Genomic DNA, 20869 nt, shown 5'->3' on the forward strand with positions numbered 1-20869 from the left:
TGGCTGTGACACACACACACACACATACGTGCAGCTTTTGTTTGGCTTGATTAATTATTTAGTCAGTGATAAGCAGCAGCAGCAGCAGCAGCTACTTGAGAACTCAGCGCTGCAACTTCAATTAAAATGTGTAAGAAAAAATGAAGCGCGCGCATTTTCAGATAAGCCACAAACTAGACTTGGCTCTTACATCTTTTTTTATGGCACTGCTGCAATTGGCTGCTGGCTTTGATGACTTGCTGTGGCAATAGGGTTATGAGCCTTGAGCGTCAGCGCCAGTTTGTGTTTCAATATAAGCGTCAACACTCGTTATTGCCACTTCAGTGATGAGTTCGCTTTTGAACAGCGCAAGCGAGAGAGCAATAGACACTTGTATACACACACACACACACGCACAGCTGTATATGTGTGAACACGTGTGTGCACATATAACTTACAGCAACTGTAGCTAGCAACACCCACAAACAACGCCCAATTGCACTTGTCGCAACTGCAGCTAACAATGCGAACTTTACAATACCCTGCAGCTAAAACTGGCTAAACAGCAATAATTGTTGGGCTTATAACTATTAACCACATATATATTTCAGCTTAAATGTTGCTGCTTTTATTATTTTGTTGCTTAAATTTAAAGCGCATTGCTTAGTCTGCTACTTGCATTTGCTTTCAGCTCTCGCTATGCGCATCATTGAGTTTAGTTCAAGAACAATTCTTCTATCTATCTGCACTCACATTCACATATGTGTGCACTTGTTCGTGTGTCTGTGTGTGTGCTGCATTGTTTGACTGCGTTTGGATTGCTGACTGCATCTGTTTGTGACTGCAATTTTAGTTTCGGCTGCCTCCATCGTCAGGCAAAATCATCATCGTCATAAATGTCATTGCAATTGCTTTTGGGCACTAAAAGAAAATGAAAAATGACTTTAGTTGCAAGCTATAATGTTTAACTTTATAATCTTCACCTTATAAAACTGCGTTCAAATGTTAACTAAACATCAGTTGGCAATAGTTTCAGTTTCACTTTCTTTAAAATGAATCTATGCTTTAATTTTTAATCTTTTGCTCATAACAATAAATGAAATTGCGTGAATCTGAGTGCTGCCTGTTAAGTAAGTATGGTAAGTTTTATCTCAATTAATCAGTAGGTTTCTTTAGTCCTTTTTTGTTTACATTGCAGCATTGCACAAAAAAAATGTTACCAAGTTCGCTGTTTCAGTCATTTTTGTTTACATTTTGTATGTTAAAATTTCAACGTTTTCTAGCTCCTGCTCCTACGTTATCCTGCCAATCCCAAAAGGATATGCCTTTTCGTAATGCTGAGCAGCAAATCTATCGAACTGCATACCAGAATATCCTGGATTGCGCAAAAAAATTTATTGAAAAAATTTCAAGGGGGTGGGTCGCAAAAATTGGCCAAAAAACACAAATTGCTCCGTTTCTCGGAAACTACAAGGACTACAGCCATGTCCTTTGGTATGCAAGTAGTGCTTAATGAGAGCTTTCAGAATATATAAGTCAAAGGACGAAAGTCCTTACAGGAGCGGAGAAAAACAGCATTTTCTGTGCACAGAAAAACGTATATATCTCCCGAATCCTTGGCAGCAGCAGGACGAAATTAATGTCATTCGATGCTGCTTCAAAAGGACTATCAACATATTAAAGGATATGCGCATAGTCCTTGTAGTTGCGGAGATATTAAGCATTTTGCGATTTCGGGCACTTTCTTCGCACGCCGAGGCTGGAAAATTTCCAAGTTAATGGATAATAAGATGACCCCATAATTTTTTGATGCAGATCGATAGAGTTTCGTCCTGTGAGTGTTGTTAAGCAAACATTTTTAAAATACAATCAGCTTTGGCCACTTTACGCTTCCTTTGTTTGCTTAGTACATCCTAAAAGTATGCAACAATTTTATTTGCATAGCAATAGCAATCCTGCATAGAAAATTAGCCATAACTTCGCCAAATCCTGTCATATTTTGAAATTTTTTTGACTAAAACACTCACAGGATCAGCCTCTACCAATCTGCATTCAAGGATATAGGGGTCATCTAGGAACCATCGACTTGGAATTTTTCGCTCCAAGGTCACATTAAAAATGCTTAAAAAACACAAAATCCTGTTTATTTCCGAAACTGCAAGGACTATACGCAAATCCGTTGGTCAGTTGATAGTCCTTTTGAAGCAGCATTGAATGGCATTAATTTCGTCCTGCTGCTGCCAAGGATTCGGGAGATATTGACGTTTTTCTGTATACAGAAAATGCTGTTTTTCTCAGCTCCTGTAAGGACTTTCGTCCTTTGACTTATATATTCTGAAAGCTCTCATTGAGCACTACTTGCATACCCAAGGACATGCCTGTAGTCCTTGTAGTTTCCGAGAAAAGGAGCAATTTGTGTTTTTTGGCCAATTTTTTCAAGAAATTTTTTTTTGCAATCCCGAATATTCTGGTATGCAGTTCGATAAATTTGCTGCTCAGCATTACAAAAATGCATATCCTTTTGGCATTGCAAGGATAACAAAGCAGCAGGAGCTTAAAAACGAGTTCGTTTTTGGTAGGTGCACAACAAAAACTGCGCTGAAAGAAAAATACTTACACTCGCTTACCTTAAGTATCCTTTTTGTTATTGAAAATAAAAAAATGTTCGCTTTGTATGCTTTAAAAGTTTATTTATTTGTTAGCAAGTCAAGTTAAGTTGCGAGCACGTGTCATTGCCTTTCGCTTTTAGATAAATTAACCATTTCTCTATGTCGTACTTTATAATTTTCGCTGGCTGTTTCCAACTGCCGCCTGTCCGATACTTTCAACACTTTGTGGCAATTTTTTGTACCGCTAAAAAGTTTTTCGCACAATTAAGTCGCTAACATGCGAATGTTGGGTGGCTAAGCAGCGGCAGCGGATGAAGAGAGTGAGACGCAGGCTTCAAGTAACAGTTGCTTCATCTTGTGCTTGGTCGTCGTCGTCGTCGTCGTGAGCTGCGGTGGCTGTGGCAGCGTCTGCTGACGGCGTCTGTTGTTGGCTGCCAACTTTGGGGCACGGAAAATTAAATTTCTTTAGCAAATATTTTGGCTTGAAGTTTCATTTCATATTTGCTGGTCAGACAGACGCTGCTATGCGCTTTATAACAAACTGCGCTGCGCTGCGCTGCTATTTATAATTATATAATCTATTTAATTGTATACGAACTTGCTTCAAATCAATTTGATTTCAAATGATGCTGCACAATATTTGTGTTAAATGAAATAAGAAAATAAGAGGGAATCAAAAGGTGCCTGCAACTAACAGAATGACTTGCTGGAATTTTTGTTTGTTGTTGGTGGGTCAGCTTGTTTACATTGATTGCTGTGGCAAGATACTAAACTGAAAAGAAATAAGAAGAAAAGGGAAGAGAGAGAGATAATGTTAGCATTGTAAAGATATATCCTGTTTATTTTTACAACTAAAATGCGCTCGCTCTACCTGCGGCGCAGTTGAAGTGAAGAGCGCGCCGCTTAAAATTTGAAATCTCAGCTTGCGCGCTTGGTTAGGCAGCAGCTCTAATCCAATTAGTTAAACAATGCCAGCTATATAGCTATTTGCTCAGTCTGTGTGTGTGCCACGCCTCTTTGGCCTCGTGCTTGCCAACAGCGTCTCGAATCGCTGCTCTGATCTGCGGTTGATGTGCGCCCATTGTGTTTGACATAAACCTTTTCGCCTTGATCCTCTGGCCAAAACAAAGGCCACGTTGCTGCCCCGCTTTGTTGGCCATTTGCTGTGCTTAATTAGAGCATCGTTAGACCAATATTCATTTATCGAAGCTGGCCAGTGAAGCTTTTGTGGTCTTAAGCACTCGCCTTGGCTCAAAGCAGTTCTATTCACTTGCTTAGCACATGTCTAGTCATTGGCCCGCATGTTTGCAGCTTTATTGTTATGGCTAAATTTGCTATTGGGCCAAATTGTTGTAGCTGAAATACAATTGAGTTGATTAGCTGTAGCTGCAGTTATAGCCAAGTTAAGCTTGAGCATATATTTTAAATATTGCTGCTTTAACTATCGCTTATTAACGCCTCATGCTATATATCTTCATACTTGCGCAACTTTAATTACAATTCATTCACTTGGCAACAGCATGGGGCGTGCCACATGCCGCAGCAGCAAGCGTCTATTCTAAATTTCTCTCACACGCAGCAGCAGCAGCAGCCAAGTCAAGGCAATAACATTTTCATTTTTATGCACGCGCCTAATTGCCGCCGCCCCCTGCCAACCCCCTCTCAACTGTATGTTGCATGCAGCATTTGCTTTCAACACCCAATGCCGCTGCGTTTGCCGCTTTAATAGGCTGCGAGCTCCTTTAATGAGACGCAGGTGGCAAGCTGGCTTGCATCTTGCAACAAACTGTTGCTGCCGCTGCAGTTGCAGCAAACTGTGTCACTGGAGCTGGGGCAACTGCAACTGCAGTTTCAATTTGTTTTTATTGTTTATTTTCATAGCCTGTTGCTTAATAAACAAATGACTTCACTGGAATGCAACATAAAATTTGTTGTTGCAACAACAACATTTGTTAAGCTTTTATCTAATCTGACCTTTTTGCCTGCGTTCGACCTTCAACAATGTCAACTGGCTATGCCAAATATTTATAACGGAAATTATGTTGTGCAGCCCTTTTCAACATTTTTTTCGCCCTTGGGGCTGCGTCATTCAGTTTATCTTAAGTCAATTTAAGGTCGCTCAACATCTTTATCAAGTTGAGTAGTACTTTGAACTTAATAAAATTAAAATGTGTGGCAACCCTTATGCTGCAACTCTGCTCATAGATCAACAGCTTTGTTTGACAGTTTTATGGCCACACACGCTGTGCTCAGTTTTTAGCACAATTAGCAGGATACGTCAGTCAGTTCAGTTCAGTCGTTCAGTTCAGTTAGATAATGTTTATATAGGGGTTGGCCAGCTGATTACATTAGGCAGCAATCTACTACTAACTGGTTTCGATTTCAATTTGGATGTGTCAATTATTCAGCAGGCTCTGCTACATCCCCTTTGCCTTTGCTGGTCCCTTGGGCCGCTTTCAATTTGATTTTTATGATTTTGCGGCGCATTTTGTTTCTGCTTCATTTGCATTTTGTATTGAATTCCTATTTGTAATTCTCGCTATGTACGCTCGTCATTATCTTGCGGCTGTATGTTGTGGCAGCTGTGGCAGCAGCAGCAGCAGCAGCGTTTGGCATCAGAAATGGCAACTTAGGCAAATTGAAAGCAACAAATCCGACAACAATACGCGCACTTGAAGAAATCTTGCACTGAATTTGAGTTAACACAAGCATTGTCTATGCTTACATTTCGCTCAGTGTAGTCTGCCATTTGTGGCTGCAGCTCATTAAGCACTTGGGCATAGGCAGCAGCAGCTCAATCAACAGCAATTTGATTTCAATTGAAAGCAGCAAATGAAAACTTCTTCACTTACCCTGTGCACAATTGAGGCTCAATGCTTGACCTTGCTTATGAATATTCAACATCAACTTCAGTCGCATTATAAACAACATTATCATCATCATCATCATCGTTGTTTATGGCGCGATATTCGCCTGGAAAGAAAATGCATTTTAATTAGCAATGGTAAATATTGGAACGAAAGCAGGGCGTGGCGCCACGCCAAGCCAATGTGCCACACATATAGCCTACAAAAAAAAATATATATATGTGTATAAATTCTACGCCGACTTTCACCAGACAGCAGCAAAAATAATGAAAATAAAAACGTATAAAAGCAACAACAACTTTGCAGCATCCACAGCATTCGCGTCTGGGTGGCCAGCATGCTACTGTATGTATGTGTGTCTGTGTGTGCAACATAATAATTTGTAAACATTTATCAATTATGCAGCAACAACAACGCTGCGCATTGTTGTGTGTTGGCTACTTGCAACGCCCAAAGATGCCGCAAGCCAAGTCGACCACAGTGGACGGTCGAGCAAACTGGCCACATAAATATGCCACATAGGCCCAGCAGCCGCAGCACACACGGCAGGGCGCCACGCCTCCAGGGCAGCTGCCAGGCGCGGCAGGCGTTGATTTTGCCCGGGACCGCACGCAATTAACTCCAAAGTGGGCAACACCTTGCGCCGAGCTGCAGCTGCTGCTGCTTTTGTTGTTGCATGTTGCATGTTCAGTCGATCAATCATAAAAGCGCTGTGTGACTTGTTGACAACTACAACAATAACAACTTAATCCCCACAAGATGTGCGCATGTTGCTAAGCAACAAACTATTAAGTTCAACAAAGAGCGAGAGAGAAAGAGAGAGAGAGCGCCACTGCATTAAAGATAAACACACTGTGTATGCCTTAAGCTAAATTAAGTTAAAGCACAGCATATAGTTAAATTTATAGCCATATTATAACAACAAATGCTTTACATTGCTTATTTATCTGCAACGCTAGCAACATTTACTTAGCAACATGCTGCACAACATTTCAATGTTGCGCGCTCTCAGTGCGTAGCTGCAGTTCGCTCTCGCACAGCGAATTGCGTGTTCGAATTTGTTGCGTCTCAGCTGTGCACACGCGTTCGATGCAACATTCGCCGCATTTACTTACAGCCCATTGCCGGCTCAATACAGTGCCGACCGAAGGCGAAATCGTACGTGTGCCTTTATAGAGCTCCCAAGTGTAACTGTATGTGTGTGTGTTGTGAAATTTAAGCAAATCGCGCTCACTCACTTTTGTTGTTCTAATTGAATGAAATCATTAAAGATTTAGAACAGACAGTTTGGCAATCAATTGTTAGCTCCGTTTGTTGTCGGCTGCGCAAAAGAGTTGAGAAGAATTTTTGGCAATTAAACGCGCGTAATTGAAAAATAGCGATTAATTAAAAATCTTTTGTGGCAAAAACATTTCAAACTCTCTCGTCTTAGCCACGAGATAATTTGTGCCAGCAGAACAGAATGCAGCTAAAGCTTAAGTGGCTGCTGAGCTGGCTCTGTGTGCTTGGCCTGCAGGCAAACGCTAATGACCAACAAGACGTCGTCGCAGTCGTCCCCATGGAGAAGGTGTTGCCACTGTGGCACGATAAAAGCGCAGCCAAGATAAAGCAACAGACAATGCCGGGTTCGGGTCGTAGCGAGCATCGTTTGCGGCATCTAGACAAACAGCAACTGGCGTGGGAGCTAAATGTGAAGGAACCAGCACTGACTCATCATCAGCATAAATCCCAGTCAGCGAGCACTCAACGAGCAGGAGTTGGAGTTGAAGTCGATGACATTGATTACAGCTACAAGTTGCAAGAGCAGCAGCTAACTAACGGCAAACAAGCTAATGAGAGTGAGACTGAGATAGAAATAGCAACACTTGAAATGCAAGAAGAAAATAATGCAATTAATAGTTTTGTTTATAAAGTGAGTACGCTCTAGTTAAATAATTATGAGCACAACAACATAAATTAATTACTTTATGTGTATTAAAATTAGTGCAATGTGATAACCCAGCTCACTGCCCCTTATCGTTTCCATTCAAGCGCTTGCAGCTTGGCATACAAATTAATTTGGTTTTTATTGTGATTCCGCTCCACTGTGCTGTGCGTAGATCTCTCAGCATAGATTAGTAGATTGGCTGGCATGCCAAGCTTGCTTGTTTTTTTTTTTGTTATTATTAATTGCCTTGGCGTAATTGTTTACATTCAATGGAGATTTATGTAGCTTGTTGCAAATCAAGTAAACTGCTGCTAATTAAAAGCATATCAAATGCTCACTTGGGTAACTGCAACTGGCAGTGGGTCAACAGTTGCATATATAAGCTATGAGCTATGGGATTTAAGTTAGCTGCATAAACAAATAAAGTTCAAGTAGTAAACAAACTAAACAAAGCACAAATCTGCTGCACTTTAGATAACAAAATTCTTGTCTCGTTTGCTTAATGCAACTAAATCATTAAATAGACGCCTAGGCAGCTCAAATTGTTGCTTAACAAACTCGATTGCAACAGCAAAAAGTTTTCACACTCCGTTTTCAGCTTCACTTTTCATTAAACTGATTACTTCCGCTTTTTGCGTCTTGACTGCAGTTTGCATATTGAATCAACAGCTAAGCTGAGTGCAGTTGGCATTACATATATGTATGTGTATATATCTCTATAAATACTTTCATCTTTCAAATCGCGCTAACACTACATTTATGATTTGTTCACACTCTCTTGGGCGCTGAACTGAATCTCTTTACATTTATCGCTGCACACAAATTTATTTGTAGCTCTAAACGCTACCGACACTTTGCTATTTGCTACGCCTCCCACCACCCACTGTTGAACAACAAACACGCAATTTGCGCTCTCACTCTTTTGTTCAAACATTGGCTCAATATTTTTGGCTGCATCAAAGTTAAAGTTGCATGCAGCACGCCCAAGGCGCTTGAAGCTGCTACCATTTCAATTAATTCAAAGCATTAAAACAATTAAGCGAACTCTGACTTGGCGCACACTTCAACCACCCCCCACCCCAGCTGCTTTGTTGACCCAATTTTCACACAAATTAGTGCAGCTAATTTTTAATGATGATTTCTTCTAGTGCAGGCGCCGCCCCCCCCTACACTTTACTTGGCATTTTTCATAATTTTTTCTTTCACTAGCTCTCGCGCTTTTATTTTTACGCAATTTATGAGAACTGAAGCCCCCACCCCAGCCCAGTTTGGCGTCGTTGCGCCGCCAAATGCAATTGAAATAAACATGAACGAGGAAAAAAAATGGAAAACTGAAAATAAAAATTAAGTTTCTTTGCTCTTGCTGTTGTTGTTGTTGTTCTATTTTTGGGGCGGCGACTTTTGTAGTAGACCCTGCAGGCAACTCTGACGCCTTTAGTTTTCATATTTTTTTCTCTTTTTCAAGGGTGTACTACGTAGAGAGGCGGCGGTGGCCATGGCTGGAGCCACAGCCTGCCATGCGTTTCAACTCATTTGCACCTAATTGTCATGCACGGGTTCGGAAAGCGTCTGAAGCGAGGCGCAAAAACAAATACATATATGGCTAGCTGCACTGAGAGAAATACCAGAGTGCTCTAAATAATTTTAGCACATTTTTTGCTAAGCAGCAGTTGTTGCTCTCAGTCTGCAGCAACTTCAATTTCTTTCAGTGCATTTTTTATATAAGCATATTAACTGCGTATCTGTATCTCAGCATCTGTAGCTGTAGCTCAGTCTGTTGGTGGCAGCAGCTGTGGCTACTACAAACTAATTTTTCGTTATTCTTCATAGCTCGAGGCACTCGCATTTTTATCATTCTCTTTTCTCTCTCTCTCTCTCTCTCTCTCTTTCTCTGCTGCGCCAAGTCGTTGACTTAATCTGCATTACTTTAGTTTTTTCTTCACTTTATTTTCTAGCCTTTCTTTTCTGTTGTTTAGCACTTAGTCAACGAGGCAAATAAAATTTGCATAGTGCGCTGAGCTTTAATTTCTCGCCAAACTCTCAAGCATATTTAACAAATTAAAGCAGCACAAATTGAAATACTTGCAACTGCCCCAAAATGCATTTGTATCTGTATCTCAAACGCTTTTAATCTCTCGCAGTCTTTGGTGCTGTCAGCGCTGCTAATTCTCTGTCTCTCTCTCTCAACTCTCGTTATAGCTTGAAATCCTTTTTAGCCAGCCTGCCAACAGCTCTGTGCTTTGTTGGCCAACTGCTGTCCACTCTTCTCATGTTTCTCTCTCTCTCTCAGCCTTTTAAATCTGCTTCGCTTTTTTTCGTTTAGTGTTTGCAGTTTGCTTTGCATTTTTGCAGATTTATGTTTTTCATATAATTTTGGTGTTGTGTGTGCTTTATAAATTGCATTTGTTTTGTAGCGCCCACCCACCCACTATATCAAATTCTATAGCATTTAGTATTACATTTTGTGCTATATACAAATTCAGTTGTTGTTATTCCGTTTGGCGCTGTTCTTTATGTTGTTAGCCTGGCCCGCAGCGCTTTTTATTAGCCGCAGCAATTTGCACATTTTCACTTTTAGTTTTAATTAACTAAAAAATTGCTGTGCGACAAACTCGCAAATCCCTTGGACGCCTTTGGCTTTTGTCTTGACCAGGGCTGCAGTAGCTCAACAGCGGCTTGCTATGCTGCTCAAGCTTTCTTTGCAGCCCTGGCACTGCACTTGACTTGTTTTATTGGCATTAAACAGGCATTTTGACTATTTCATATAAATTTTTTTTAAATTTTTGCCTATGCAAACTTTTGGCTACTGAGTTAACTTGTTTGCCTTTTTTTCTGTTTTTTGGCTGCGCGCACAATTTTAATTATTTGCAAGTGGTGCTGGCGCTTTTTGGGGCTCTGCTCATTGTTTATAGCCACGTCCTTTTGACAAAGAGGCGCGCCCACTGGACATGGCTTCAACTCTTTTAGCCTTAAGCGCAATGAAGGCCAAAACTGTTGACTGCTGCTGCTGCTGCTGGGCGTAAAGTTCAAAGTGCAAGCTTGTGGCTTTAATTAAACTCCCAACAACGCCGCCTGCGGTTGCCACAACTACAAGCACTAACAACAACAACAACGAGAACAACTCGCGCATTTTCTTTTGTATTCTTGCAAACTAATTAAACATTGAGAACAATGCCGCGCAGTCAACAATTTGTTGTTGCACATACTATTAATTTGTTTTTAAATTGTTTTCTTTCATTTTCTTCAATGTTGGCACCTTTTACATTTTGTATTGCTCGCGAGTTGAGTTGAGTCTGGGGCAAGACTTGATTAATGGCCCACGTGGACTTTTGGCTACGCTTTGATTGCCACATCATTTGTACAACAGCAACAAAATATTCTTAGCCAAGATTCGATTTGGGTTTACAATTTCCCGCTTTGCTTTCTTCTACACTTGCCTGGTCCATTAATCAGTTTTTCACTTAAACACAGCAAACACTTCCAATTGCTGTGTGTGGTCGTTTTGTTGTGGTGTGTGTGTGTGTTGTTGCCAACAAATTAGCCGTTCGTGACTATTTACACGGCCTACATTAAAAAAATACGCGGCATGGATTGAAACTTGAGGCTTAAGCTTTTGTTTTCTTTGGCGCTAAGCTGACTTCGAGACTTGAGTTTGAATTGAATGACAAAGTGACATAATTGAGAGAGTGTCAATTGTGTAATTTTCCACAACTAATTGTTATGCAACATTAACAATAATTTCAACAGCGTTAATTCCAAAAGCTAAATGCAACAATTTCATAAACAAAAGCTGTGCCTTGAATAGTTCAATTCTATTCCAGCTGTTAGGTTCAATGCCCCCTTGTGGCCAAGTGGCACTTTTTACTTGTAATAAACATGGCCAAGTTTAAACAAAAGCAGCGTAAACAAGCACAACTGCATCAATTGCTCATGCAGTCAATTTTAGCGTTGCCTTCAACTGCTTAAAGTTCAATTTTCATAACTTTTTGTAGCTGTTACCTGCAACATTTTAATGAAGCCCAAAGCGCATGCCAAACTGCCAAATGAAGCCAATCGAGAGCAGTCGGCAGCAGCACAAAGCGAACTAAATATCTGTGTATGAAAATGTCAACATAAATATAGTTGCCAAGGCAACAGACCAAGCAAAAGGAGTAAAAGCAGCAGCATCATTAAAATGAATACGAAATTGAAAACTGAAAACAAAACAGACTGACAATTAATCAAATATTTATAGGAATATCGCATAGTTCGAACCTGCTTACATATCACATTACCTAGCAGTACCTAAATCATGTATTAATCACAGCTCAGCAACAGTCACAACTCAATTGCTGGCAACATTGATTGGCTGCTATTAAAAATTCCGAGAATTTTAATTGACCACCAAAAAAAGAGAAAAAAAAGAAGCAACCAAAGAGTCTGTCAAAAATCTCGAAACTGACGTCAACTGATTGAATATGCGGGCGGTCGGGCCGAGCACGCAGCAGAGATACAAAAAGATTGCAGCAGCAGCATTTAGGGGGGGGAGCAGTGGGGACTCGTTACGCAGCTTGTTGCAATGTATCTTGTAGTTTGTAGCTGCGATGCGAGAGCTAAAGCGCATACCCAGTAGCAATTGCCAACTAAACACGCATTGAATCATTTAGAGAGTCATGCAGTCAGTCTGTCATGCAGCCAGTCAGTCAATTATACAATGTATAGCGTTGAGTTGAGAGCGGCGGGCGCATCAAGATGTTATCTATTAGATACTTTTGTATGCAACGTGCAGCTAACTAAATTTATGTCAGTTTTTCAAGCAGCGACTGCTGCTGCTGCCCCTCACCCCACGCCCCTCTGCTTAATTGTTGCTTGTTGGCCATTACGCCTGCTTGAGCTTCGCTTTGGCTTTGGCTCTTGAGTTTGCGCTGCGCTTTTTGGCTTTGCGGCTTTGCTTGTGTTTTTAATTTGCAGTCTAATTAAATCAACGCACTTGTTCCTAAGAATTGCGCTAAGTAACGTTTGCCATAAATTAGTAACAAATTGCTGGCCAACAAGAATGCATAAATAATATTATTAATTAAGGCAGCAGCAGCGCACAAAAAATGTTGAAGAAGTAAAAGCAGCAGCAAAAACTTTGCAAAAAGTCAGCAGCTTTAAACTTTTTATAATAAATGCAATTGTATTGCATAAAAAATAAGACAGCAGTTAAATAATTGTGCTCAAGCTGTTTGACATTAATGCTTAATTTGAATTTAATGAAACTGAAACTGAAAAAAGTGAAAACAGCTCATTGCTAAGTTCTTTAAGCAATTTAATTAATTTAATGAATATTAAATATTTTGCTCATTAAAAGTGAAAACAGCTCATTGCTAAATTCTTTAATTTAATGAAACTGAAACTGCATATTAAATATTTTGCTCATAAAAAGTGAACACTAAGAGTTATTAATTTAAATAATCGTAAACATAATAAGCATTGCCTGAGCTGTCAGCTCAAGCACTTTGACCTTAGATCAACAATGAAGCGACTACTGCCACGCCCATTAAACGCACGCAGCAGCAACAGGCGGCAGCTTGCTTGCCACACACTTCAAGCTGTCAACAATTTTGATGGCATGCCACATGCACCACAAATTCTTTCAAAGACCAAACCCAACCCAATTAAGCAATTTGATTTGTGTGGCGGCGTCATTGACATTCACGTAAAGTTACATTTAATCTAGCAAGCTATAAAAAACTGCATTTAATGTTGAATTTAATGCGCCAATAAAAAAGCATTTGAAGTCAAATTCGAGTTTGAGCTTGAGTTTAGCTTATGGCCTTAATAATTTCATGCGCTCTCCACTCTCGACTGTTAATATTTATTTTGTGCGTGTAAATACGCACAAATCACTAGAGCCAACAATAAAATAATAATAACAATAGTAGGCAAATGATTGCAAGTGGCATAAGCAACACTTGTTGTCAACAGCTGCTTCAAATATTCAATAAATATTTATGCAGCCAATAAATGTGGCAAGAAAATTCGAAAACCAAAAGTGGGCGTTGCCAATTAGTCAATTGTTTGAATTTGACCTATAGCGAGTGATAGAGTTATATATAAAAGATTTATTGACGCGTTAAATTACTAACAAATATAAGTTTGTTAGCTTGTCACGCATTCGTGCTGAGTAACAAAAGAAAACTATAAATGAAAAGTTAGGGAGGGTAAATCGATATTTAAATGCAGTCAATTTGTTGGCTGTTTATATTTTGCTCTAAGTCTAATCAGCTGCATTTCAAAAAGCTTCTAATATATTACAAAACTACTTTTCATTCACAACTGCTGCTGCTGTTGGGTTTGTTTATGTTGCTTACACTTTGTTTATTGCTATTTATAGTTGCATCATTTATATTTAAGAATGAACAGCACACACTTCAAATTGAAAGCTGTCTAAGCAGAAGTAAAAAATAGTTTTTCAACTTCAGTTTTAGGTGTGAATCATTTTGCAATCAAGTTCATTCACAAAAGGTATCGCTCTCTCTCTCACACACACACTCTAGCTAGCTCGCTCTTGTGTGTGGGCAGTCACGTTTCATTTTGTTGTCAATTGCAGAGCTTGCAAAACTTGGCTTTATGTTTTTACTTATTTTCAAGCCAAGAGAGAAAACTTGACTCGAGTGCAATTGATGCAACTGAAATATTGAATAGATATAGATAAAGCATAAACAAACAAAATTGTGCCCAGCTGAGAGCGTAAATTGCTTATAGTTTGTTTTGCTTCAATTTGAAGTGCAGTTGCGAGCGTCTGCTAGTTTGACACGATTATAATGATGCATATAAATTCACAAATATTTGCTTTTATCTGCTAGACAGCTGCTTAAAATATTTATGTAAATAAGCAAATAAATCATTTTGTAAGCTATTTATATAGAGCATCACATTAGTTTATTTATACAGCAAAATCAAAGCGAGCAAAATGCTGCCCAGCGGCCATTTATTTATAAATTTTAGTGCATAAACAAAATTCAGTGCAATTGAATACTCAAAGTTTAATAATTAATTCAATACAAACACCCCCCACTCTCTACGTTTTGTACTTCCTGCAACATTTGGTGTCTCTGTGTCTTATCGCTGGGTCATAAATTTGTCACGCTTCACACACAAACGAAGTGACTTTCCACATAAAGTCACTGAAAATTATGAAATAGCAACAACAAAATTTAAAAATTTAAAACCCAAAACGACACAAACAAAAAGTCATTATCAATTACGCCACTTAATTATTTTTATTAGAGCATAAAATGCTCCATTTGCCATCAGAACAGGCGACGCGCAGTCAAGAGACCTTTCGCTCCTCCCCCCTGCCCATTCGTTGCTGCTCTGTGTGCTGTGCCCCCGTTCATGCCACATGTGTCAATGATGTGCTAATTGTCGCGTGCCCACTGCTCAGCAACACTTTTGGTTTTCCCCTCATTCGCTCTCCCACTCTCGCTCTCTCTTTCACCCACGAGTTGTTCTTTGTGCTGTTTGCTGTCTTGACAATTTTGCATTTTTTATTAACATTTTGTGTTGCATTTCAAATTGTTGCCAATTTGCTGGGGCTTGGCCCAGACGCAGACTTTAAATCGTTTCACACTTTCTAATTCAATTTTCTAGCGACAACAAACTATCGATAGTATCGATAGCTGCACAATTCACACAACTGAACTTAAATTTTAGCAACTGTGCATCAATTTAAAATTTAAATGCCAAACCAATGCATAAAAATCAACAGAGTAATTAGCGCTTTTGATTTTAATTTTGCTTTTGCAATTGAAAGCAAACAACAGCAGCGCGCAAAAAATTAAACTGCAGTTGCAACCACATGTGGCACGTTAATTGCCTTTTTGTCTTGATTATACAAAAAAATACAAACTATTTCAATTGCTGCGCTTTTTATGCGATACACGCAAAGTGCTTTTTGGGCAACAATTAAATTAAGCTGGCAAATTGACGCCCACACAAAAACTTGGCTGGGGTGTGTTCGTAAGTTAAATGGCTATAAATAGCTAAAAGATTGTCAGCTCCGATAGCTAAATCGAATAACAAAAATGATTTTTAAACGTATTGCAACAATTTGTTGCATTTCTTGCGTGAAAGCGGCCACATGAAAAATGAATGAGCCTTAAGTTTTAATGTGCTGCATTACATTAAGTTGCAATTAACTGTGGCAAGCAACTCACTTGTCAACATGCTGCCACAAAATGTTGACAGCAGCAGCAGCAGCTCAGACTCTATTGAAGCCATTGGGCTGCGTTGATTGATGAGCCAGCGCCGAAGGCCAACGTTGCATACTAAATGCTGACATGACTCAACAAGTTGCAACACCTACAAGCAACACACACACACCTACAATTTTGTTGTAGCTGCCTATAAGTTGAGCAAAGCAAAAACTAAAACTTCAAGTTGCTGTTGCTGTTGAGCAGCGATAAGTTTTAATGTTGTTGATTAACTTAGCTTAGCTTTAATAAGAATTATAGTTGTGCAAAGGGCACAGCCGACTGTGCTAGACTGCGCACTGCAATTTACAACGCACATAACTCGTAGCAATTTGTTGCTTCCTGTCTGCAGCACTTGACACATCCTGGGTGGTGGCTGCTGCCTAGAAATTTGCAATAATTTTTATGCTCGCTGAACTATAAAAATAACGACACGCATAATTGTTGCCCATAGCAACTTTGTTTGCTTAACTCACTAACTGACTGTTTGTTCTGCTATTTGCAGGTGAGTGCAGCGCTTGGGCATGTAAGTGCACCCACTAGCTACAGTTAGTTTAAGTAGTTTGTGTGGTCAACAAATGTTGCCACTTCCGCTGCAGCAGCTGCCAGCAACACATTGAACTTGTGTAGAGGTAATTGAACTCACAGTTGCTCCCACAGCTGCAACAACAATAACAATGATGCTGATCGCAGCGTCTGTTGCACAAACGTGACCAAATATTTGCAATAAGCGTCTGTCTGGCCTCACACCACTCGATTGGCTTGATCAATTGTAGACGCGCCTCGGCGCCAACGCTTAGCAACTATTTACAATTCTACAAACGCTTAACATATATATATTATATATATTTATTGCACAATTAATTTGCATAGCTGACACGCAGCTTGACACTGATTTGACTGTTGGAATTCTATGTGCTCAGCATGGCATATTAACTAACTAACCCTTTTGACCCACTTGGGCGACAAACGCAAGTTTATGACTTTCATGCGTTTGGGCCACAACATTGTTGCGGTTGTAAGCCAAACAACTGGCAAACAACAATTACTAAAGAATAAGCGCAAAACTTGTATAATCTTGTAGAAAAGTTAAGCAATGTATGTTATGCTTTATATCAAATTGCATAACAAATAAAAGCCAAGCTATATATATAGGATATATGTATATATATGTTAGTTGTCAAAAAGTTTGCAGCTGAAAGTTATTTAAATTCAAAGTGTTCATTGTTTGTGATTACTTTTCGTACGCATTTAAAGTCCAAAGTGTTTATTAAACCCAAAATCATTTTAAGGCTTACACTTTTTATGGCCATTTATGTAGCTGGCCCTAAGCGTTGTTGGAAACGAATGTCAAAAGCAGTTTGACGAGCAAAGCGGCATCAACGCAAAAATGTTAAAATAATGAAATAAATATTTGCTGCACAGCATGAAAGAGCAAGAGAGAGAGAGAGAGAGCGCGCGCTATAAAATGCACAATTGGACAAATTTAATTTTCAAGCTGCGTAACGGCTTTGAATTGTTTTGATTGCACTTTGTTTACGCCACAGACAAACAGAGAGAGCGTATAAGAGAGAGAGAGAGAGAGAGAGAGAGTGGGACAGTTGTGTAGTCAAATCTCATTTGATATATTCTATATATTTTGTGCTGACATTTGCCATTTTAATGCAAACATTTGCTCAATCAAATTAATTAAATTATAAAATTTAATGCATGCGGCTTGCTCTGCACATTTTAATTACTTTTTTTTTTGTTGTTGTTGCTGTTGTTGTTTAATGTTAATGCGGTTTAACATAGTAAATAAGTAAATGCTGCCAGACTTTATGCATGAACTGTTGTTTGACACTGTTTACGCTGCACTGAACCAAATCTGAAATGTCAGACGGAAATTGGCATCAAAATAAATAGATGTTTTATACATTTACATTGCCATATACCCTGTGTTTAAAATTGAGAGAGAGAGAGCAGTTTGTTTTGAAGCTAAATTTAAGTTTGAATAAATAAATTCGAATTTCCACAAAATTAGAATCCAAAGCTTCAAATCAAGCGAGCAGTTTGTTTTAAGGTTTGAGTAAATTTGAGTATTCGCAATTTAGCAGAATTCAAATTCGAATTAGCACAAAATAAAGATCTACAGCTTAAAATAAAGCGTGAAGTTTGCTTAAGGTTAGCAGAATTCGATTTCGAATTTCCACAAAATTAGAATCCAAAGCCTAAAATCAACCGAGAAGTTTGCTTCTAAATTTGAGTAGCAGAATTCGAATTCGAATTTCCACCAAATAAAATTAAGCGAGTAGCTAACATTTCAATTTGAGTATTCGCACTTTGAATTCGAATTCGAACTTAAGCAATCTTGCAGCAAATTTGAAGCGAATTTGTATAATAATGAATTTAAATTCGAATTTACACAAAATAAATATTCAAAGCTTAAAATCAAGCGAGATGTTTGCTTTAAGGTTTGCAGAATTCGAATTGGAATATGCACAAAATAAAATAAAGCGAGAAATTTGCTTTAAGCACATTTAAATTTGAGTATTCGCAGTATTTAGCAACACTTGAATTCGAATTCGAACTTAAGCAGTCTGGCAGCCAAGTTTAAGCGAATTTGTATTATTCGCAATTACCCAACACAGCAATAATAAATAAGTAAATAAATTTGAAATCGAATTTACACAAAATGAAATAAAGCGAAAAGTTTGCTTTAAGCTAACATTTAAATTTGAACAGAATTCGATATTCGAATTCGAACTTACGCAGGCTTTGGAGAAAAACTAAAGCGAATTTAGCAAAATATTTGTATAAAAAGCAACTACCCAACACTTTTTATTTACTAGAGTATTTGCACATGTAGTAAATTAATGTATGTGAAACATGTTCAAACACTAAATTTCATGTTTATTTTATACATAAAAATGCGTGTGGCATTAAATTTCATAGTGACTGATGCGTTCTTTAGCAGCTGCTCATTGTTCATGCTACAGAGAGAGCAACTTTGCTTGCCCCCGCCAACATGCAACACACACGTAATTAGCTGTGTTGTATACACACACACACACACATTGATACACACAAAGGCAGTCGCTGTTCAATTTACCTGCCTGCGTCTATCTCTGCGTGTGTGTGTGTGTTGCACAGTTCATTAGTCTCCATTAGAGGCGGCAACTACAATAGCTGGAAGCTGCACACGCAACTAGAGTTGCCACCAAATGCAGCAAGCGGCATGGCTTGGGTTTGAGCCACACAGCATTCAATTAAAAAGCAAACAGCGAAAGGGTATAGCAAAGTTCAAAGTGCAGAGGCGCGTTGCCTGCACTTGCGCTTGAGTCTAATGCACGATAACAAGTCTAAATAAATAGAAAAACAATAGGCTGACTGGCTCGACTGACTGATAAGCAGCTAATGAGCTGTGACAAGCTACAGCAGCAAAGGAAGTGCTCACTAATTAGCTTTTGGTTCATGATAAATGTAAGCAGCGCAGCTATCAAAATATTTTGGGTTTACAAAGTTTTTTAATTAAATTGCAAAGCACAAGCAACAACAACTTTTTGAACTCAAAACTATGCAGACAGTCGCCAGCTGCACTTAGCCCCAGCCCTTAGTGTTAAGCAGTGGGCGTGGCATAGGGCAATTGATTTGCTTGTATAAATTTAACAAGTTTGCAAGCTTCTTTTGATTGCAGCTATCAATGCAACATGTTAAATGAAATAAAACCACAGCAGGCAGAGCAGAGAAGAGAGCGATACTTTCAATAAATTGCAAGTCATGGCCATGTTGGCTCGCAGTTGAAAATCTTTCAATAAACTGTCATTAAATATGCATGCGTTATGTGCTGTCTCGCTTGCACTGCTGCCTTTAGATTGTTAAAAAATGAATACACAAAATTATGGCCATGAGACATGTGAAACATAAAAAGTTGCAGCAAAGATTTAAAGCTTCAAAAATATTAAAAAAAAATAAATTCAGTAGCAAATTTCTTTACTTAACTTAACAAATAAGTTAAAATATTTTTTTTAAATATTAAATTGCTGCACACTTGACACACCCTAATGCAAGTACAGCTGAAATTTATTTATTTTCAATCAATGTTATAGCCTCAGCTGTAGCAGCAACATGATCTGCAAGTTTTGTCGCCTCGTTTTGCCCACTTTGGGGGCAAGCGAACGAGCAGCAGCAGCAAGCGCGTGCCTTTGGAATATTTATGAGCAGCAGCAGAGCAGTGAAGGAATCACTAGCTGAAGCCATGTTGCGACTACGACGACGACAACTGACGGAAATCAATGTTGACCCACTTGGCGTTGGGCAAGGACGCAGCCAACAGCAGCAGCAGAGTCAGCAACATGTCGTGCGTACTACAAGTTGCTGCATATTTGATGTGCACGTTGCCTTGTCCAGCAGTGAAAGTCAAGAAATTAATTTTCTTCAGCCAAGTCATTAATATTAAGTGCGAAGCAATCCAAAAAAGGCCAAGCAGCCAAGCAAGAGTTTCAATCAGTTGTCGCTTGAATTGCAATCATAACGAGCAAAAAAAATAAGACTAAATAACATTTATAGTCTCCCAACCCGATTCCTGCTCGAATGCTGCGCTGATTTCCGTTTCCGCTTTTTGTTTCCGCTGCGCTAAATTGTAACAAAACCCCAGCCGCCCGCCCGCCCACTCAACTGTGATTTATTGTGTAAAATTAGAGCAGCAATTGCTAAAAATATAATTCCTTCACTTAAAGCTTTCAAATATAAATAGTTTTGATAGCTATGCCCATTGTTCGCCTCTAAGCTGCTGCTGCTGCTGCTATTGTTAGAGTATCAGTCCCAAAGCATAGACTGCGCTTTTCGCCTTTGGCTTTTAGCTTTGCATTCTTTGCATTTTTTTCTTGCTGTTGTTTTACAAATCGATAGCAGCAAATTTATGAGCAGTGTGGCCATACTAAATGAATTTATGGCAAGCGTTTAACGCTCAGCTGTGTATGCGGCTGGGGGGGCGTATGCGTAACTTTTGCTCAGCACGCAAAAAGTTGGCAACACTGAAAATTCATTTTGGTTTGCGTTTTTTTTTTGTTATTATATTTTGCACTTTTTTTTTTGCTGTTGCTGAGAGGCTGAGCCAGAAAAAGTTTTTTGCGGTTTGTGTATTTCGCCTAAAAGCATGCTTTAAACTTTGTGCATGCAGCAACCCTGTGTGCCCAGCAACCCTACGCTGCAGTATTCAAATTCGAGGCGTTCATAAATTTGACACTTTTGGCTTTATGGCCAGTTGGCTGCGGACTGCGGCCAGCA

General features: G+C 39.2%; 2 protein-coding genes across 2 annotated transcripts in view; one reads left to right on the forward strand and one right to left on the reverse strand.

Annotated features, from left to right (window-relative positions):
- Positions 1-20869, forward strand: part of LOC108608243 (putative mediator of RNA polymerase II transcription subunit 12) — a 47245-nt gene that overhangs the window by 16327 nt on the left and 10049 nt on the right. The window lies entirely within an intron of this gene.
- The window catches only part of LOC108603578 (UDP-glucuronosyltransferase 1-1), a 55358-nt gene continuing 37749 nt past the window's right edge, over positions 3261-20869 (reverse strand). Inside the window, exons 4-5 of the mRNA XM_017992546.1 lie at positions 5441-5561; positions 3261-3360 (exon numbers count right to left, since the gene is read on the reverse strand). The gene's annotated coding sequence lies outside the window, so the exon portion shown is untranslated. The remainder of the gene's footprint in view (positions 3361-5440; positions 5562-20869) is intronic.

Source organism: Drosophila busckii, chromosome 2L (genome assembly GCF_011750605.1).
Source record: "Drosophila busckii strain San Diego stock center, stock number 13000-0081.31 chromosome 2L, ASM1175060v1, whole genome shotgun sequence".
Lineage (NCBI taxonomy): Eukaryota > Metazoa > Arthropoda > Insecta > Diptera > Drosophilidae > Drosophila > Drosophila busckii.